Source organism: Myotis myotis, unplaced genomic scaffold (assembly GCF_014108235.1).
Source record: "Myotis myotis isolate mMyoMyo1 unplaced genomic scaffold, mMyoMyo1.p scaffold_m19_p_6, whole genome shotgun sequence".
NCBI classification, from domain to species: Eukaryota; Metazoa; Chordata; class Mammalia; order Chiroptera; family Vespertilionidae; genus Myotis; species Myotis myotis.
The window spans coordinates 51,231,213-51,254,310 of NW_023416368.1; the positions used below are offsets into that span (position 1 = coordinate 51,231,213).

The window sequence follows — 23,098 nt, forward strand, 5'->3', positions numbered from 1 at the left end:
AGGGATACACCTTCCTCCTGGAAGTAAAGGAGAGAGAGGAGATGAGTGAAGACAGAATGATGTGGAAGACAACACTGTGTCATGAGAGAGTTCATGAAGCTGGTTTTATAGGAAAGTTGTATAAGTCATCTAGTGAGGGGAATTAGAATAGGTAAAATGAAAGACCTGAAGAAATGTTTACAGGTTATTTTTTTCTTTTACATGTAAAGGGCATTTATCCAGCAAAGAATGTTATTTCTTAATGTTTCCACTTTAATAACATTTTATCAGGTCCATATTTCTCTTCAAATCATTCATTTTTATAATATTTGGAGAAAGTTTTTAGAGAAAATACTCTCAAATGACTGAAATGAGTCACTCCTGGTGATTTCTAGTCTTTAATCTCAACTCTAAGTATAAAAGAAATAAATGGCCATAGTGCTGGATGGGGTACCAAATTGCACAGTACCATTCTGAAACCTTCACCTTCCTACAGAATGAGTATAACACAATTTTATAGGTCTCTTTTCCGCTGTAGTAGTTTGAGTGATGTCCCCTACAAATTCATATCAACCCAGAACTTCAGAATGTGACCTTGTTTAGATATCTCCAGATATACTAAGCTAAGGTAAGTGGATCCTAATCCAATATGACTGGTTTCCTTATAAGAAGAGAGAAATGTGGAAGAAAGACATGTGAAGACAGAGGCAGATAATAAAGTTATGCTACCACAAGCCAAGGAATGCCTGGGGCTCTCAGAAGTTGGAAGACTCAAGAAAGAGTCTTAGAGGTTTCTGAGGGAGGAGAGCTCTGGCAACATCTTGCTTTGGGACTTCTGGCCTCCAGAACTTAGGGAATAAGTTTCTGTTATTTAAGCCACTTAGTTTTCAATCTTGTTAGGGCAACCCTAGGAAATTTATATGCCTGGGGGGGGGGGGCATGGAGGAGGAGTGCGGGGGGAGGGGGGCGAGGGTGGGGAGGGGAAAGGGGCAGGGTTTAAGTCTTGTGACTAATAGGTGCTTCCTATATGTCTTATAATGATTACCCACAAATCAAAAGAACCATTTTCTACTAGAACTTAGCTCTGTTGAGCTTGCATCCCTCTTCAGAAACATCAGGAATCTATTTCTTAAACTATCATTGTAAACAGAGTAATGATTTATTCTGAAAGCCCTGAAAAATAATGAGGAGTGGGCATGAGAAAAAAGCATTTTGAGATCCATTGTATTACAAATTACGCAAGCACTACAGTAAAGGTCAGTCAAATGAGAATGAGAACTAATCATTCAGAATAAACAGCCAGTAGAAGAAGAAAAAATAGCTGAAGGCCCTAATACATGTCACTTTGAAAGAAAGGATACCCAATTAGAACCCTGAGCCTGGAGTAACTACAGTGATGAAAGCAAACAAAGTGTTAGGGCTTCACCTGAAACTCCTTGATAGCACATCAAGAGGAATGCACATGCACAAACTGCCAGAGGGAACAGAAAGGACAAAGGCCCAGTCTGTTTGAAGACTGTGCTGCTTAATCTCACCACAGATTTGAATAAAAATACCAACCTGGCTCTCTATGCTTTGAGCCTATATGATATCACAGGAGGAACTAAATCAAAACTTAGAGATCAAGGTCTTGGATTGAGGTACAATTACTCTGGAAAGGTGGTAAAAGATGCTACAAAGAACCATAGAACAGCAAAAGAAAAACTTTAGACCTAACCTTTTTCTTGAAACAATAAAATCAGTAGGAGATAAAGGGAGAAAACTATTCCTTTTTGTATTTGTTGAACTCCTGGGAAATATGCTGTGTTTATATGTGTAAAATAAAAATTATATATAATGGAGTAAAAAGGGCCACAGTAAGAAGTTATAACAATACTAGAGGCCTGGTGCACGAATTCATGCACCAGGGTCCCTCGGCCTAGTCTGCGGGATAAGGCCGAAACCAGCTCTCCAACATCCTCCGAGGGGTCCCAGATTGCGAGGGGGCACAGGCCAGGTGAGGGACCCCCATCGGTGCATGATCAGGGCCAGGGAGGGAAGCAGAGGTTGGCCGACCAGGGAGGGGCTGTGGGAGGGCTCCAGGGCATATCTGGCCCATCTCACGCAGTCCCGATTGGCCAGGACCCAGCAGCAAGCTAACCTACTGGTCTGCCCCCTGGTGGTCAGTGCACGTCACAGCGAGCAGAGTTGAGCAGCCTTAACATATCATTAGCATATTGTGCTTTGATTGGTTGAACAGACAACCGGACATGTGGCATATTAGGCTTTTATTATATAGGATTATTTGTAAAGAACATGAACATTTGATTTGAAAAGGGACTGGAATCATTGTAGACTTCTAAAGATTTGAGTAGCAAGATCAAAATGACACTTCAGAAAGTTACTTCTTACTGCTCTCGGTGGGTGGGATAGTTTAGAGAACAGAGACAATGAAAAGAATTTGAACATGAAGCAATTGGGTACCCAGACTGGGTTATGTATGTAAAAGACCCCAGAATTCAAACTAGATTAGATGAGACAGGCCTATACTTTGATCTGTATTCCCTCCACAAACTCTTCAACCAAAACCTCCAATATTTTATTCTCCCACCCTTAAGTAGATATTTCATCAATCATTTGCCTACAATCCATTGATCCCAATATCCTTTTCATTGTCCCTCATCTCCATCAGGTCCTCACTTCCATCCCTAAACAAATTAAATAACATAGTTCATAATAATAACCACTCCTTTCCATGTAACTCCCAACTTACTACTCTCCTCTCCTTCCTTTAAACTCACCTGGCTAAATCTCAGTGGTAATGAAGCACAACTCCCCACCTTTGTATCTGGGCAACTGAATGGTGCTGAAGGAAAACACACAACCATGCTTTTACCCTTCTTTCTTTTACTCCATAATCTCCAACCTCAAGAGGACCCTTGCCCATTAATCATTCTGTCTTCATGGTCCATTCAGTCTCCCACTTAGATAATTATTCCATGTCCTCAAATTTCCAACACCATCACGACCCTCTGCTGATGATATTATTTCCTACTTCTCTGAAAAGACAGATGAGATCATATGAGAAATTTTTCAAACTCCCATCACCATATCTGCTTTGAATCAGCCTTTTTTCTTCATGCTAGAAATGAACAACCCATCTTCTCAAAGTCCTACCCTTCCTCCTGTGCCTGGATTTGACCTCTTCTTACCTACTCAAAGATGTCACTCTAATATTTATCCTTCCTTTTTTCCATTATCATTTTTTCCTCTCACTTAGATTAATGCCATTAGCATATAAACATATTATAATACTAGAGGCCCAGTGCACGAATTCGTACACAGGTGTGGTCTCTCGGCCTGGCCAGCGTTTGGGACTGATCCGGGCTGTCTTACCCAGTCCTAATTGGGGCCGAATGGGGCCAGCCAGCTGGGGCGGGGGCAGGGAGGGACCGCGGGAAGTTGGCCAGCTGAGGGAGGTTGGCTGTGAGAGCGCACTGACCACCATGGGGCAGCTCCTGCATTGAGTGTCTGCCCCCTGCGCATCATAGTTACCAGCCGGTCATCCGGTCATCCAGTTGTAATTGTCACTTAGGCTTTTATATAGAGAGATTAAAAAAAAAATAAAATCCCTGCTTTGTTTCCAAATTCTCCTTTAGTTATTGCCTCATTTCTTTATTCCAAAATGTTCAGAAACTTAATTTTATGTCCTGAACTTCATTCTCTCTTTTACCCACTTCACACAGGTTTTTGCCTGTACCACTCAGTAGAAACTGTGTCAGGTCACCAATTGCCACAACATTATTATATGCAATGATAAATTCTTAGTCTTTAGCTCACCTATCATTAGCTTTTAACAACTGATCACTCCCCCTTTGAAACATTTTCTTCATAAGGTTTCCAGGATGCCAGTTCCCCTTGGTTCTCCTCTTACTTCCCTGGTGGTCTCATGTACTTTTCTTTTCATCTACCCTAGCCTGTAAACATTGTAGTGACACAGGGCTCAAACCTCAGACCTTTTCCCACTTCTATCTACTCTCTTTTAAAAAACCTAGTCTTGTGGATTTAAAAATCATCTATATATGCATAATTTCCAAATACATCTGCTTTTCCTCTGAACTCTAAGCACATATGTCCTACTTTCATTATGATATGTCTATAATTGGGTTAACAATATGTGAATATAAAATGTTTACAGTTTGATTAGATGTATAACTGTCATTCTAAAATTAACATGGCCAAAGAAATCATTCTTCAAGAGGATGTAACAATTGTCTTTTCAATAAATGGCCTGAGAAAATTGAATATTCACATGCATGAGAATAAAATTGGACCCCTGTTTCACACCACTCACTAAAATTAACTCAAAATAAATCGAAGACTTAAATGTAATACCTGAAACCAAAATCTACCTATAATAAAACACAGAGGAAAAGCTCCTTAACATTGATTGGTTTTGGTAATGATTTTTTGGATATGACATCAAAAACATAAACAACAAAAGCAAAAACTAAGTGGAACTACATCAACAATCAGAATTGTACACATGTTATCTATCTTTATGAAATATTGTTGGGGGAGGGAATATGAAAATTATTAATATTGAAACCAAGCTGCTATATTTTTGTCAGCAATGTCCTGTAAATATCATTCTGACCGAAAATTTCTGAAACTATGGTGTGGCTTTTTTTGTGGGTTTTTTTTTTTTTTGTATTTCTGTATTTTCATTACATTACAATATGTAGAGATTATTCAGTGAAGAAAAGTGGATGTGATTTAAAATTTCAAATCAAAACTAGCTTAAAAATACTAATCTAATAAATAATTCTCAATTTGCCAAGTGATCACAAAACTATTTCAATTTTTTTCTCCTAACACTTGACTCAAAATTGTATCCCACAAAAAGTTGCCCCAAGAAATATACAAGGCAAAGATATTTGTGAAAAGATATTTAATCTCACTAGCAATGTGGATAATTCAAATAAAAGTGACTTATTGTTTTAGACATCAAATTAACAACATGTTTATAAATAATGCTATTTACTATTAGCAAGGCCATATGGGAGTATAAATCAGAGTATTGTTTCCATGTAGAAATTGATTAGATAAATAAATATTAAAAGCCTTAGAAAGGGCTCTTAACTCATCAATTTCAATTACTCAACATATTCTAACAAAATAAAGATGCCTATAATGATTTAGTACCATTGTTTATCATCTTGAACATTTACAAGCTACCCAAAATTTTAGCAATATAGAATTAGTTAAATAGGCATGGTTTAATCGCTACAAAAAAAAACAAAACCCACAAATGTTTTAGGTGAACATGCAATGGCATGGAAAGATGTCTCTAGTCTATTATTAAGTGAAAAAAAGGTTATCGAGCAGTACGTATAACGTACAGTTTGAGTCAGAGGAAGAGGGAAAGAAAAACTACATGCTCAAAATTAATCTCTCCAGTGTGCTATTATGTTTTTCTTCTTTTTTGCTTCTCTGTCTCCTAAACTTTCAACAATGATAAATGGTTTTGTAAACAGAGTAATATTTGCTCTTTAATCTACTTTCCACTTTTAAAAGCTCAGTGACCTCTACACATTTATAAATACAATTTGCAATACCTTAGCTGATACATATCCTTGCAGATATGTTCTTTTTTCACACATTCATGTTTTCTTCATTCATCAATTCTCATGCCAATTTGTAAGTTCCAAAATCTCAAGGACAATTGCCTCAAATTCTTGAAGCTTTCTGATGCCTAATAACATAAGGTATACAAAAATTACACATATTAATATTTATCAAATACATGAATCAGAAATATGTGATGGAAAGAGGCCTTAAAAATTAAAGGTAGATAAAAGCTGTTGTTGATATTCTAAATACGTTTGATTAATATTTCCCAAACCAAACCCGCAATTACTGTCCTTGCTTCCGAGTTATTACTATTTGAGGCTATCTGTCTCAGTGTTTGAGTTCAAACCTTTGCTCAAAAAAATTCTGTGGATCTGGAGCCCTGAGTCCTGCCCACTAGGCTGGCCTGCCCGCCTACTTTATCATTGCTGGGAATCATGGCTCAATGCACCTATTTTCCTATATGTATGTTATACATGTGCTAAGCAATATAAGTAAAATATGCATTACAGCATTATTTATAATAGCAAAAGAATGGCAATAGCTTAATATTTATTAATAGATGTGCGACTAGATTATACTCTGTGTATATGATAGAATATATGCCACCTTTAAAAAAAAGTAAGATAACTTTTAAAAAAATATTTTTTAATTGATTTCAGAGAGGAAGGGAGAGAGAGAAACATCAATGATGAGAGAGAATGATGAGAGAGAATCATTGATCGGCTGCCTCCTGCACGCCCCACATTGGGGATCAAGCCTACAACCCAGGCATGTGCCCTTGACCAGAATCAAACCTTGGGACCCTTCAGTCCGCAGGATGACGCTCTATCCATTGAGCCAAACCAGCTAGCGCAAAACAACTTTTTATATATACAGTTAAGGAACTGATCTTGTAAAGTGAACAAAGCAAAATGTAGAATTACGTATATGTATAGGATGGTAGCATGTGTTTATGTATATGTATATATGTGTGCATAGTATCATTAAAGAATATACATATTCTTTATGATAGGAGAACTAGATGGTCAGAGGACAGTGTGAGAAAGAGATTTAAACTCTTTTGTACCTTTTGAACTTTGAATCCATTGCATGGATTTCCTTTTTAATGAACTTGGAGCATATCTTCTTTATTAAGTGAATTTCTTAGTCATATACACGTGGAAAGCAAGCGGGTATCCCAAGCCTTCGGGGAAGGGTGCAGCATTGCAGGTATGTTACCAGATGAAAGCCACTCTTACTAATACACCCTGGTGTGGAGAGCTGTTTTCTATGGAGGAAGTGTGAGCAAAATTGCACAGGAGTTAAAGATTAAAGAGGCCTCTGGGAAAATAGATATTGAGAGCTTGACCTCATCTCTTTTGAGATTATTAAGAACTTTCTAATTGATCAATATAGTCCCACAGATGAGAATGACTTGCCATATTCCTAAAGGGAGACTTCACCATTAGGGGAAAAGCATATGGATTGGTGAGCTGAATCACAGTTCATGGTGGAAGGGCTAATTGCAGTAGAGCAAGCGGCTGTGACTTGACTCCCTTGCTGAGCTAGCTCCCTGATAGGTGCCCATGTTTTGTTTATAATGTGAGTGTGAACCAAAGAGTTGAACTTCGTAGCCCAAGTCTGGAACACCCTCATCGGCCCCAACCCTCATGGTTAAAGAGCATTCATATTGGTGACAATACTAATGTGACCACAGATAGACTTAACACTATGGGAGGAGACCTCTCCCTATTAAAAACTACTAATACATCTGCAGTGGTGTCATTATAACAATAAATTGGACAGCATAGGAAATTTAAGACCTTCCATTTTTAACAGTAGCATGTGGCTATAACAGAAGCAAAGTCATCTGAAGACAAAGGCCTTTTCTTTCTTAACTAGAGGCCCGGTGCACAAAAATTTGTGCACTCGGGGGGGGGGGGGCGTCCCTCAGCCCGGCCTGTGCCCTCTCACAGTCTGGGACCCCTCGGGAGATAACGACCTGCTGGCTTAGGCCTGCTCCCGGGTGGCAGAGGGCAGGCCCAATCCCTAGGTGCAGCCCCTGGTCGGGCTCAGAGCAGGGCCGATTGGGGAGTTGGGGTGCTGCCCCGTCATGCACAGAGCAGGGCATATTGGGAGGTTGCGATGCCACCCTCAGTCATGCTCAGGGAAGGGCCGATTGGGGGGTTGGGGCACCGCCCTGTCACACTCAAGGCAGGGTCGATGGGGAGGTTGCGGCGCTACCCCCCGTCACACACAGAGCAGGGCCCATCAGGGGGTTGGGGCACCGCCCTCTATCACCCACAGAGCAAGGCCGATCAGGGGGTTGGGGCGCCGCCACTCTCACACTCAGGGCAGGGCCGATGGGGAGGTTATGGCTCTACCCCATCACACACAGAGCAGGGCCTGTGGCGGGGGGGGGGGGGGTTGGGGAGCTCCCCCCTATCAGGCACAGAGCAGGGCTGGCTGCTCAGGGGGTTGGGGCCCCGCCCCCTGTCACACACAGAGCCGCAGAGCGATCAGGGGGTTTGGGCGCTGCCCCCTGTCACGCTGATCCCGATGCCGGGAGGTATATTACCCTTTTACTATATAGGGCAGAGGCCTGGTGCATGGGTGGGGCCAGCTGGTTTGCCCTGAAGGGTGTCCTGGATCAGGGTGGGGGTCCCCACTGGGGTGCCTGGCCAGTCTGGGTGAGGGGCTGAGGGCTGTTTCAGGCTGGGAGTGACTGAAGTTCCCAGCCGCTCCTTTTTTTCTTTTCTTTTTTTTTATTCTGGGCCAGCTTTACCTTGAGGCTTGGCTCCAACTCTTAGGCCTCCATGGCTGAAAGTAGGTTTCTGGCCTTTGCTTACAATGTTGCGAATCTGCTGGCTGAAGTCCAGCGGTATTTGTTACAATGTTTCTTAAACTGCCCGCTCAGAGGCCTGCAGCCGCAGGCGGGGAACATTGGTTTCCTCCAACGATCCTCCGTCACTGAGGCAAACAAGCCTCATGTTAGTTTCAAGCTGCCTGGCTGCCGGTCGCCATCTTGGCTGACAGTTAATTTGCATATCTCGCTGATTAGCCAATGAAAAGGGTAGCGGTCATACACCAATTACCATGTTTCTCTTTTATTAGTGTAGATGAGAATTTGGAGGTATGACTATTCCTTGAAGTCAGTCAGTCCCCAGAGGTTATGAGTAATTTTTAACTTGACGAATGAGCTGACAACTTCACAAATAAGGTACTGGACTTTCTAGCAACTTAAGCACATGAGTGTTCAAGCCAATATTAAATTGAAAGATAAAATAAATATGAACTCCTTTGTACCCCCAAGGTGGTGAAGTAGGCCATACCAGTAACATAAGAAAGAACCGTGTCTCTGGACAACCTCAGGGATACCAAGAGAAAGCCAATCTAGTTGGGTCTCAAGAAGAACAGGAGTGGAATAGAGCTCCTGGAACTGGAAGGTGGTCCAGAGTATAAGGCGGCTGGGAAGCTGAACGGCAGGAATCTGGATCTCGCCCCAGGGTTTCAGCACCAAGGTGAAAGCTCCTTCCTCAGCACTTCCTTCTTTTTCGGTTACCACCCAACCTCTTCACCTCTGTTTATCTTTGTTTCCTTCTCATAGCTTCTGTTTACACTTTGGCTATACCCATAGCCATTTAGCTTTGGTTCCCTCTACTAACTGCCTCTGAACTTCCTGACATGACCCATAGCAAGAACTAATCGGCTCAGGTAGGCTTTGCCAAACTTTCCACAGGGAACCATCTTCTAGTCATCAGCCTACTGTTTGACTGTCCTTGGGTTAGATGCCCATCAATTCCACCTGTCTTGGCTCTAAACCACATCTGGAAAAACCACAGGTTGGAGTGGAGGGAAGAGCAGAACTGGTATAAAGCAGGTTGCCTAGGACTCCCCATCAGCAGAGTCAGAGCACACAGCCGCTTCCTTTAAAGGGGGGTTGGACCGCTGCAAAATCCCATGCCAAGTCTTCATGCTAGGGAACTATGAGAACCTGGAAATTTTATGAAAACAAGGTCCATAAGAATATGGTAGGGTGGGAGTGGCCGGGGAGAGGTCAATGGGGGGAAAAGGAGACTCATGTAATACTTTAAAAAATAAAGAATTTAAATTAAATTTTTTAAAAAAGAATATGATAGAGATTCTGCTTAAATAGTAATTTTTACAAGGGCTAAAATTATGGGCTATGAGTAGAATTTCAAACTAAACTCACTCTAATTCTCCATTGCTAAATACAGTTCACTTAGAATTTAGGAAATTAATGAATAAATTCAAAACTTTGCCAAAAGGAAAATACTCCTTAAATTAATAGAATTAAGGGTTCTATGCCTCTCTCTTCTTGCTCCTTCAAGACACTTAGTGTGCCCAACCCCTTATTCCATGTATTATAGAGTATGTTATGTTAACAACAGAATTTAATTTATGCTCCACAAATACCCATGTTAAACTCATAGCCCCTAGTCAGACTACAAGTTTAATATATTAAATTTAAAACTATTATGTTAAGAACAGAATGAAAAAATAATTAGTTAGTATGATAATATTGTGATCTTCCAGACATGAGCTGATTATTGGGCCAGCTCCCATTACAAAACAAGGACTACACCTTGTTTTAATGGCTTTCTCTCTGAACACCCAAGGGCACAGTAACAAACATTATAGGATTACTGGGCAAAGATAATAGGAAAGAATCCAAAAAGTTCACACCCTAGGAAGAATTCCAAAACATTTTTTTAACCTTGGATTTAAAATCACGAAGGCTTCAGCTGCTTAAGGAAGGTGAAGATCATAGGCAAAGTGTTTGGCAACAGCTTGGCTGAATATTTACAAGTGGTGGGTTTATTTTGTGACTTTAATTGCTCTCTCAGGAGAATATGGAGACTGCAGCCATGTATAAATACCTTAATTTAATTCTGGCACTAAAAGTGGAATTAAATTTTTTTCAAACGTATTATGGAGAGTAATGCAAATTTAGATCTTTTGGGTTTTGTCTGGTTATTTTATATGTTGAAGAACATCTTTAGAGTTTTAAGTATATGTATTCTATCTCACATTATAATTCCTTCTCCTTGATTTACTTTGCTCAGTAAAATATTTTACTGTACACAGAAGCAAGCTTAGAAGCTCCCTGCAAATCGAACATTATGTTTCTCTTACTAGCTGCCCCTGGGGTTCTGAGCTATAATGATTTTTTTTGACTATCCTACTATTTGGGGAGTAAATATATGAGATTATAAATATATTTTCCTATGCATAGTAATGCAAAATGACATATAATTTTTAAAAAGGACTAGAAGGTACACCACTTCTCTAAAATAAGTAAATATCAGATGTGGTATTCTTAACACCATGGCATAAGATGGGTACTTTGTGATATTGTCATACTAGCAATCTTTCATGAGAGCCTTTTATCTCCATTAGAAGTGTCATAGCTATTTAGGTATCACAGGTACTCTGAAACCATCATATTCTATGGGAGAAGCTCTACCTGCCAAGCAATTACTCATCTTCTTTGTATTTAACAACTGTATAAAATACAAGGTGCATCTCTGATGCTACATTAATAATGAATGACAGTAATAAAGTGGGGAGATCAACAACAAATCAATTCAAATGAAGAAAATTATAATAACTGAGAAAGGATAGAGTACTGAAAAGTAAAAGGTGCAATATATAAATCCCATTGCATAGAAACCCACACCTGAAACCTATATGTTCATGTTGACCAATGTGAGAGCCTGTGAGAATATGAAAAATCAAGGTGAGGATGAGAGAACTAGAACCAGATCAATGAGGAAACATAGGCTACTTCCTTCTAGAATAAAAGCCTGCACTACAATGTGATATTCCTGAGCCTACATACAAAAGGAATTCACATTTGAAAAAAGCTAAGTGGATTATTCTGATTAGATTAAGAATATGATTACAGGCATCTCTCAGGTTCGTTCCAGACCACTGAAATAGAGAGAATATGGCCTTGCTTAGTGTACTCAGTGGTCAAGGTTCAATTCCTGGTGAGGACACATGCCCTGGTTCGATCCCCAGTAGGGGGCGTGCAGGAGGCAGCTAATCAATGGTTCTCTATCATCATTGACATTTCTATCTCTCTGTCCCTCTCTCTTCCTTTTTGAAATCAATAAAAATATATTTTAAAAATAAATAAATAAAGTGAATATGGCAATAAAACAACGCAAGTGGTATTTTTGGTTTCTTGTGAATATAAAAATTATGTTTACACTACACTGTAGTCTATTAAGTGTACAATAACATTGTCTAGAAAAATAATGTACATACCTCAATTAAAAAATATTTCCACCATCTGCGCTGGATGGTAAAATGGTGCCGATTGACTTGCTCAATGTAAGGTTGCCACAAACCTTCAATTTATAAAAAACACAATATCTGCAAAACATAATAAAGCAAAGCACAATAAAATGAGCTATTCTTGAATGTGACATCCAAGACAAAGTGAATCTATCCTCTCAGTTCCTGGGAATCTTTTGCAAAGCCAGTAAGAGGTTATATCCTGAGAGCTTTTGTGCAAGAAGCATTTTAAAGTTTGAGGTAGAGAATGGATATGCATTATCATTAAGCTTCTAGAAATGTTTGTACTTTTCAAAAGCATCTAAGGCATTTGTTTAAAGACACTCTAAGTGACCATTTCTACACATTACTTACTCTGGGAAGCCTAAGAAACTGGCTCACTACCCAGAGTGAGACACAAAATTGACTTCTATGAATTTTCATGAACATTCAGATGATTTGCAGACAAAACAAGTCTTTCCCACAAGCAATTAAGCACCTCTGGGAATGCCAATGACAGTTTGCATGATTTTGAGCTTGAAGTTCACATCTATTCGTTTTTTGTTTAGTTCAAAAAATAAGAACTATTCTCCTCAAAGCGTAAAGAGGCTTAAAACAACATTTAAGTGAAATATTAAAACAATTAGGTCATTATGATGCTAGCTAACTGAAACTGACAGATATTTATCTTCCCATACAAAAAAAGGAAAAAGTGATGGAAGTTAAAAGAGCAATAGAAAGATGTAAAAATAAATTATTGATGAGTTATCTACCCCCGATTATAGCTTATATAGGTTATAAAATAATCATTGATAAGACCTCTGATACAGCTATTAAGTATTATAGAAATGAATTGGATGACATACCATTTAACTACTTAATAATGTAGATTTTCCCCACCATCTTCACCTTTACCTCTCTTTCTACATCTGTTCAGGAAGCAACAATTAGTGCTAAATACTGAGTAGAGGATAGGTGGTGGTGCCTGCTTTTTGGTGGTAAATTAAGGTCGGTCAGGTCAGAGCGAAGCATGCCCTCTAGAGGTTATACAGGTCATGTACTATCTATAACAAATTATACAAATTTCAAAATATTTTGTGAAAATTCCAAAAATAAATTTACTTCCTTATACATTAAGAATAAAAACTGAGAGAAGAAGAAATTTCTCACTCTATCTAACAAAGCCATCCTAACTAAATGTCTTTTATACACCGGAAGGTGGTTGTCAGGTTAAGAGCTGATTGAGGAATTCTAGCAATAAAAATGTGGATAATATATAAACTCAAAGGGAATGAAACTATCACATTACTTTACAAATACCAGGTCCTGAGAAATAATTCCTCATTCAAGTTTGAAAAATCAGAAAGAAATAGGTAAAAGGGGACCTTTAAAATAAAATAAAAAACCCTCTGTAATAAAGAAAATAGAACTTAGTTATTACCTTAAAAATAAATGGAGATGTCGATCTCTAAATAATAGTTATCCAATAAATAAAAGTTTATATTGTTTTTGTGTTTTTTAAAATCTCATGAAATATAAGAAATCATGGATTCAGTGAACAAGAGAAAGACACAATAAAAATTGAGCTGGCAGAGAAAAATAAAAATTCAAAAAACTCCTCAAAAAACAGTAAAATATATAATAATTAAAATATGCATTGGAGTATGTAAAGTACAAAATTAAAACTGCATAAAATTTAATCAGTAACAACCTAGAGAAATTCTCTAGGAAAATGATAGCTACAGTGAAAGAAAATATTCAACCTTTGAATAGTCATCACCACTGAAAAAGATATCAGAATGGGAACAGAAGTAATTGTAAAAGATTTATTAGAAGGAAAAAATAAAAATGCCCTAAAGTAAAAATAATAATAAAGTGTAGGTATTGATAGATTAAAAAGGCTTACCAAATTCTAGGCAAAATTAATATACAATAGGCTAAATTAAAATTAATTATAAACTAAACAAAATTTTAAATTCCAAAATAAGATTTTATAAAAATTAGAGCAGAAATAGATTTTTTTTAAGACAAAGAGAGAACCTTTTTTTAAAATATATTTGTATTGATTTCAGAGAAACGAAGAGAGAGGGAGAGATAGAAACACCAATGATGAAAGAGAATTACTGATCAGCTGCCTCCTGCATGCCCCATACTGGGGATCAAGCCTGCAACCATGACCAGGAATTGGACATGACCTCCTGGTTCATAGGTCAACACTCAACCACTGAGCGACACCAGCATGACTGCAATTTGAGATGTCTCCTGTCCTTTCATGTTTTTGTGTGTTGTGGGTTTTTTTGCCTCACTCATTCTCTTCTTCCATCTAGTTCTTCTAGAGCAGTAGTTCTCAACCTTCCTAATGCTGCAACCCTTTAATACAGTTCCTCATGTTGTGGTGACCCCCAACCATAAAGTTATCTCGTTGCTACTTTATAACTGTAATTTTGCTACTGTTATGAATCATAATGTAAATATCTGATATGCAGGATGTATTTTCATTGTTACAAATTGAACATAATTAAAGCATAGTGATTAATCACAAAAACAATATGTAATTATATATGTGTTTTCCAATGGTCTTAGGCAACCCCTGTGAAAGGGTCGTTCGACCCCCAAAGGGATCATGACCCACAGGTTGAGAACCGCTATTCTAGAGCTAAAATATTATTGGAGGAGAAAGATCGTTCTTTTTCCTTTGAGAGTAGCAGAGAGACTTTTCCCCAGTTAAATAAAAAAAAATCATAAATGGGATGAAGAGGTGCCCACATGGCAGTACTTTTCAGTTCTCTGCTTTGGGAAGAGAGGTTGTAAACACTGAGGATGTAATAAAGTCAGAAGGAGAACTAGCTATTTCTGTCACTTAGCATACATGACCTTTTAAAATTATTTTTTCATGTGATATCTTATCTCCCCATCCTATATAATAAAAGCCTAATATGCAAATCGACTGAATGGCGAAACCACCAGTCACTATGACACACACTGACCACCCTGGGGGCAGATGCTCAACGCAAAAGCTGCCCCCTGGTGGTCAGTGTGCTCCCACAGGGGGAGCACCGCTCAGCCAGAAGCCAGGCTCACAGCTGGGGAGCACAGCAGCAGTGGCGGGAGCCTCTCCTGCCTCCGCTGCAGGCGGGCAGTAAGGAGAGAGGAGTCCCAGACTGTGAGAGTCCCAAACTGGGAGAGGGATGTCTGACTGCAGGCCCAGAGGTCGGGCTTAAGCTGGCAGGCGGATATCCCCCAAGGGGTCCCGGACTGCGAGAAGGCACAGGCCGGGCTGAGGGACCCTCCCCCCCGCCCCCGCTCCCCCAGTGCACAAATGTCATGCAATGGGCCTCTAGTCTTGATTATAAGCAACTTGAGATCAAGAGCTATGTCTCATTCTTCTTTGGGTCCCTATTACCTTACCCATTGCATTATAGTGTGGGTCCTACATAAGTATCTGTGAAGATACCAATTATATCAGGCATACCAGTGGGAGAGAGAAAACAAAATGAAACAAAAGTCTATCCTAGTTATTTAATTTTAGAAAAAGAAACTGAAAAATCTATAGAGATTATTTAGGGGAAAATTGAATGATAGCATTTAAAAATTCAATAACACACAGGGAGTTGGAAACATTTATGAACACTTCATTGAAAACCCAAGATAAATGTATGTCAAATTTGAAAATGCCCAGGGTGTGTGTGTGTGTGTGTGTGTGTGTGTGTCCATCCCCAGTCAAGGTTAAGGGACTTGTGGAAGCAGATTTTTCCGCTTAAAAGAGTTATCTGAGAATTACTTAATGTGATAGAGAAAGGAAGTAGGAATGGAGGAAAGAATGAAAGCGAGAGAGAGAAAAGGAAAGACATTAATGTTTCAAGGACTAGAAAGCTGGTTCAGCTAAACAGAGCAGGGAAACTCGGGAAGGATGCCAAGTCAGGTAAGTCAGGTACAAACCTGAAATTAGGCAGATCAAAAAAGAATTGTGTGGAACTTTTGAAGAATGCCTGAAACCATCGGCAGAATTTGTGGATGCTACCTATGGAACTGGTGGGACCACTTAAGAGGTTTACATTTCACCCAAGAGCATGGAGAGGGAGAGGGAAGGAGGAGCAGGAGTAGGTGCAGAGGCCTTGGGAAGGACTGATCTCATCCAGGCTTTGGGTATGTGGTTTGAGAGGGAAACAAGGTAGCGTAAGCAAAAATAGGCCTTTATTTATATCTTAGTCTCCCCCCCCTTATTCATTTTTCCTTGACCTTGCCTGGCTGTCTTCCACTTTCCTCTCTTACCTCAAAATTCCTATGCACTTCTCTACCATTCCCTCTTTCCCTTAAAGAATTCAGCCCCAAAGATATATTTTATGTGAATTGCTCTAAGTTTCATAAAAACCTGAAACAGATGCCAACATTTAAAAACTTGACATTCCATTTTTCAGGTACCTCTTGAAAACAAAAAAGATCTGGCAACACAGCCCCAGTCTCATGGGAACAAAGAGCTGGCACTGGGTAGCGTCAGCCTCTCTACAGAGAGTGACATCCTGCATCCACTCAGTCCCCATCCAGCCAGCTTCACTAGTAATGCTATCTGGCAAGTTTCTGTTCCTCCTCTTTTCCTTGCGTGAAATGTCTTCCTTTCTTTGCCGGCCTAGATATTTATTTTCTTCATAAATTTCCCTAAGTTGTAACTGTAGTGCATATGTTATTTATTTTTTTGTGTGTGCGTGTGTTTTTGTTATTTATTTTTGTCTATTCTTTTTTATTATATTTTTATTTATTTTTAAAATATATTTTTATTGCTTTCAGAGAGAAAGGGAGAGGGAGAGATAGACACTTCAATGATGAGAATCACCGATTGACTGCCTCTTACACGCCCCACATGGGGACTGAGCCTGCAACCCGGGCATATGCCATGACCAGGAATTGAACCGGTGACCTCTTGATTCATAGGCCAATGCTCAACCACTGAGTCACGCCAGCTGCACTTGTCTATTCTTAACGTTTAACTGAACAAATAGAAACTTTTAGTTTTGTCTTTATTTCATATCACTTCCATACCAAACAATATGCCTTTAAATTAGTCTTTGACCAAGGATAAAAATATCCTTAGCATACATCCAAAAATAAATAAATAAAATCATTTAGTCTTGCTTTTTGTTCTTTTAAAAGCAGTACAAGTGATAAGGTCTGTCAGTGTGATAGTCGTGAAAAAAGCATAAATATTTTAATATATGTAAGTTTTTCTTTGACAATCACCAGTCCAGAGGTATTATTTGCTTTTAAAATAGTAATTATTAGCCTCTGTTTCTGTGGAAAGGAAGACCTTCCACACAACAAACAAAAGTCACTTTGAGGTTCTTATATTCACTGTGAATACATTTTTCCTAGAACTTATTGATGAGGAGCTTCCCGTGAACTCTCTACCTAGATGTTTTTATCACAGTTGGTCCCTGGTCTGTTCAGCCTCACCCTGCTGGCACCCTACTTCCCCTCCCATTGAATCATGGCTTCATCTCTAAGAGACTCCTCATTTACATGTTGTTTGCATATCTGAAATGCCTTTACATAATTCTGATAATTATCCATCCTTGGGGCCATATGTAGCATCATGATCCTGCAGTGCTTCTGAAGATGCCAGGTGAAATTCATTGCTAGAGTTTTATTCATTTAGTTAACAAATATTTATGAAGAGCCTGCCTGGTGGCAGATATTGTTCTAGGTGCTGAGGATGTGACACGGACTACGACACAGTCTTCACTTTCCAAGGGCTTACTGCCACCAAAAAGTAAGCTTCTTGCTTCTCACAAAATGGGAACTGGACTATGCTACCCCACCTTCTTATGTTTACAACCTAATAAAGGGTTTAAACAGATGAAGAAAAAAAATAAAATAAAAGAAAGACCTGCTTTCAGGAAGCTAACAATCTAAAGCTACATGTGCCAATTTGTATAATGTCATATGTATTTTTACGTTTTATTTAAGATGCACCATCATTTCAAAAATGGTTTTATTGAGAGATGTGTGTGTGTATGTGTATGCAGGTGTGCATGCGTGTGTGTATTCAGTTATAAGACATATCCTGATTCCAGAAATATTAACTAAAGAGCTGGTTTAATGGAATATTAACAAATATTATTGCTGATGGCGATAGAGCAAATTAAGCATATGCATAATTTTCACCATTGTAAAAAGCAACTAAGAAACAAACTCAATTAATACAAGAATAAAAGTGAAATGAGATGAACTTCTTCTTGACCAAGATGGTGTTTTTAAAAAAAGAATTCCTCTGGAAAAGAAGAAGTGAAACTGTCATTATTGGCAGATGACATGATATTGTACATAGAAAACCCCAAGGACTCCATCAAAAAACTACTAGACTTAATAAATGAATTTGGCAATGTAGCAGGATACAAAATTAACCATTTATTGAAGAGACCATCTTGACGCCATTGTATGCTCTTGCCTCCTTTGTCAAATATTAATTGAGCATAATGGCTTGGGTCGACTTCTGGGTTCTCTGTTCTGTTCCATTGGTCAACATGTCTGTTCTTGTGCCTATGGCTTTTTTATACACCAATAGTGAACTCACAGAAAGAGAAAATAAAAAACAATCCCATTTGCCATTGCAACAAAAAATTAAGATACCTATAAATAAACTTAACGAAGAAAGTAAAAGACCTGTACTGGGAAAACTACAGGACGTTGAAAAAAGAGATAGAAGAAGACATAAACAAATAGAAGAATATACCGTGTTCATGGATTGGTAGGATCAACATCATTAAAATGTCGATACAACCCAAAGCAATTTATAGATTCAATGCAATCCCCATTAAAATAAAAACAGAATATTTCACAGACCTAGAACAAACTCTCCAAAAATTCATATGGAATAAAAAAAAAAGACCCTGAATAGCTGCAGCAATCCTGAGAAAGAAGAACAAAGTTGGAGGGATCACAATACCAGATGTTAAGCAATATTACAAAGCCACTGTTCTCAAAACTGCCTGGTACTGGCACAAGAACAGACATATAAACCAATGGAACAGAACAGAGAACCCAGAAGTCGACCCAAGCCATTATGCTCAATTAATATTTGACAAAGAAGGCATGAGCATACAATGGAGTCAAGAGAGTCTCTTCAATAAATGGTGTTGGGAAAATTGGACAGATACATGCAAAAAAATGAAACTAGATCACCAACTTACACCATACACAAAAGTAAACTCAAAATGGATAAAGGACTTAAATGTAAGATGGGAAACGATAAAAATCTTAGAAGAATATATAGGCAGCAAAATATCAGACATATGTCCTAGCAATAGCTTTACTGATACAGCTGCTAAGGCAATGGAAACTAAGGAAAAAATAAACAAATGGGTCTACATCAAAATAAAAAGCTTCTGCACAGCAAAAGAAACCATCAACAAAACAAAAAGGAAGCCCACTGCATGGGAGAACATATTTGCCAATGTTATCTCTGATAAGGGTCTATTCTCCAAAATTTACAGGGGACTTAAACAACTTAAGAAAAGGAAGATAAACAACCCAATCAAAAAACGGGCAAAGGACTTAAATAGACGCTTTTCGAAAGAGGACCTACAGAATGCCAAGAGACATATGAAAACATGCTCAAAGTCACTAATCATCCAAGAGATGCAAATCAAAACGACAATGAGGTAACATCTCACACCTGTCAGAATGGCTATCATCAACAAATCAACAAATGACAAGTGCTGGCGAGGATGTGGAGAAAAAGGAACCCTCCTTCACTGCTGGTGGGAATGCAGACTGGTGCAACCATTGTGGAAACAGTATGGAGTTTCCTCAAAAAATTAAAAATGGAGTTCCCATTTGACCCAGTAATCCACTTCTAGGAATATATCCCAAGAAATGAAAAACATCAATCAGAAGGATATATGCCCCCCTATGTTCATAGCAGCACAATTTACAATAGCTAAGATTTGTAAATTCTTACAAAGTGCCCATCAGCAGATGAGTGGATTAAAAAACTGTGGTACATCTACACAATGGAATACTACTTTGATGTAAAATAGAAGGAACTCTTACTATTTGCAACAGCATGGATGGACCTGGAGAGCATTATGCTAAGAGAAATAAGCCAGTCAGAGAAAGATAAATATCACATGATCTCACTCATTTGTGGAATATAATGAACAACATAAACTGATGAACCAAAATAGAGCCAGAGAAAAAAAATATTTTAGAATATAAGAGAAGTAATCCTGTTATTTGCATATTTTTAATATTTCCTACAACTTTTGTGATATTATACTATGTTAGTACAGTTTGGATAATATTATTATATTTAAAATCTTTTTTCTTGAAATATTAATTTTTATTGCATGTAATACTATTATATTTAAAATCGTTTTTCTTAAAATATTGATGTTTATTGCATGCAACATTATTATATTTAAAATAGTTTTTCTTGAGATATATAAAAAAAAGAATTCCTCAACAGAAAAATAAAAGAAAAAGGACTGAGCTTTTAAGGGTCTGATGTTTCTATTTCTCTCTCCCTCTCCCTTCCTCTCTCTGAAATCAATAAAAAAAAATTAAGAAAGAAAAAGGACTGAAAAAAAAAGTGCCTCGTACTTGAGCTGGGACAGAACTCCAGGGTGTGACTTAATTAGCAGCACCTCTGGGAACTATCTAGTATTCATGATAAAATGTTGGAACAATTTTTGGGTAGATGATAATGACATTCAAACTCCTTTGAGAAATTAGACTAATACCATTTAATTTACCAGTCATCTTGTAAGAAATTTGACCTAACAATGACTACTTAATCATTTATTTTAATTTTAAATTTATTTAATTTATTTATGTTCTCTCCATTTAGTGTTCTTCACCATTTATTGATGGTGGGATGTAGTAGAGCTCAGGAAGTATGTCTCAGCGCTGTGGCTGTTGCAATGGTGTGAGCACACTCCACCATGACATGCTTCCTCGGCACACCAGGAAGTAGCAATGCCCGCCTGAACTAACTCCTAGAGCCACATGCATAGTACTCCAGCCTTTTAGCCATCGGTCGCCTATAGCAACGTGTCTCCCTCTGATTGGTCGCCTATAGCAACATGTCTCCCTCTGATTGGTCCCCTCATGCTATATATACCCCTGTAGTTCCTCAATTAAACGGATCTGCGTCAATGAACCTGGTCCCCGGAGTCGTGCATGCAGACGCCCTAGCGCGTTGGGGCTCCGTCGTCCTCACCCCCAAGGGACTCCCTGCTTCAGTGGGAGGAGGGGATGGAAGGAGGTGTAAGAGGGCATGGAGAGGATAAATGGTGAAGGAAAAAATTAAAATTAATTTAAAATTAATTTAATTTAAATAAATTTAATTTAATTTATATAAATTTAATTTAATAAATTTATTACTTAATCCCCAAAGAGATACCAAGAGGAATTCTTTGGATTGGTTTTCTTAGGAGCCTTCTCCTTATGGAAATTTTGAAATAGAATTTTACACATGCTCACAATTTGCAAAGTTGTCACAGAAGTATTAAATAGTATAAATTACATACTCCTCTACTACCCTAAGGAGGACCAGAGGTTCTGGTTTGAGAGGCAATAGTGTGATTGAAAAAACGCGCAGGGGATGTCATATTCTCCTTCAACTGAAGAAGAAAGAAGTTCAGGGTGACATTAAAATGGCAGTTTGACACCCAGGACACACAGACTGCTTCATTAGCAAAAGTTCATTTTGGCCTATTATAAGAGAAGAATACTTATTGAGGGGGCAGGGCAATAGAACAAATCTAAATTGGAGGGATATTGACCAAAGTATGCAAACTGGTAGAAAATTTAAGCTTAACATTGGATGTTCTCCCTACTGCCTAAGACCCAATTACTAATAGTTTCTGCATGACTAGTTCCTCTTTGTCCTTCAAATTCAGATCTTGGATTAAATGTCACCTTCTTCTAGAAGTCTTCCTCATTACCCACCCTAAAGTATGTCACTCCCATTGTTCTCTCTCATAGCAATCTGCCCTTTTTTATAGCACATAGAGCAATTTTTAATTATAACTTTATTTGCTACTTATTTGGTGTCTATGTCTCCCACTAGACAACAAGCTCAATGAGAGCTGGATTTAGGTCTATTTTGTCTGTCTTTATATACCAAGTACCTAGCTTATGCTCAACAAATACTTGGTGAACAACTAAGTAAATGAATTAATTAAAACACCTGTGTTGACTATTGGTGGGACTGAAGATTGGTGCAGCCACTGTGGAAAGCAGTATGGAGTTACCCAAAAAAATTAAGAGTGGAACTGTCTTATGACCCAGAGATTCCACTTCTGGGAATTTATCTGAAGAAATTGAAACACTAATTTGAAAGAATATATGCATCCCTCTGTTCATTGCAGTGTTCTTTACAATAGTCAAGATTTGAAAGCAGCCCAAGAGTCCATCAGTAGATGAGTGGATAAAAAAAAGCTGTGGTACATTTACACAATAGAATACTACTCTGCTGTAAAAAGGAAGAAAATTTTACCCTTTGCAACAGCATAATGGAGAAATTATGCTAAGTGAAATGAGCCAGTCAAAGACAAGTACCATATGATTTCACTCATATGTGGAATTTAATGAACCAACTGAACTACCAACCAAAACAGAGACAGACTCATAGATAGAGAGTAGGCAGATAGCTCTGGTAGGGAGGAAAAGGGGGATTGAGCAAAAAAGGAAAACAAAAAAACAAACTCATGGACATGAACAACAGTGTGGTGATGGTGGGAAGAGGGGATGGAAGGAGGTGTAAGAGGGCATGGAGAGGATAAATGGTAAAGGAAAAAATTCAAATAAATTTAAAATAAAATTTTAAAAATGCCTGTGCTAACATGCACTATCCCCACTTACTAGGGGGACCTGGTACTTGAGCTGGGACAGGCAGTTCTAGTTCTGATTTACTGCATGAAATGTGACCCTTATCCAGGGAAACTGAGACAAATCCCAATTTAGCAGCTGATAGAAGTGCCTCCTGAGCAATAAGCTAAATTTGTTTTGTGATGCTGGTCTCCATAGGCTAGAGATGAGGAATTATTTATGTAATTAAACAGAATTTAGAAGAGGTATCCTCCTCAGTAAATGGAGTTCAGCACCTCCAGTTGGCAACTGTTCTGTGTTTTAACATGAAGTGAATAGCTTGGCCTCATAGACTGGCTGGACATTTGTCTTGCCCACCAGTTCCCTTCTGGAATGGTACTTTGCAATGCATTAGAAA

General features: G+C 38.4%; 1 long non-coding RNA gene across 2 annotated transcripts in view; it reads right to left on the minus strand.

The window, feature by feature from the left end:
• LOC118657559 overlaps positions 1-23,098 on the minus strand; it is a 96,289-nt gene that overhangs the window by 33,480 nt on the left and 39,711 nt on the right. Inside the window, exons 6-8 of one of the 2 annotated variants that reach the window (XR_004968043.1) lie at positions 11,866-11,973; positions 5,577-5,713; positions 2,760-2,824 (exon numbers count right to left, since the gene is read on the minus strand). This is a non-coding gene — a long non-coding RNA (uncharacterized LOC118657559). Of the gene's footprint in view, positions 1-2,759; positions 2,825-2,858; positions 3,018-5,576; positions 5,714-11,865; positions 11,974-23,098 lie in introns of those variants that run through there. The other variant, XR_004968042.1, reaches the window with a different exon arrangement.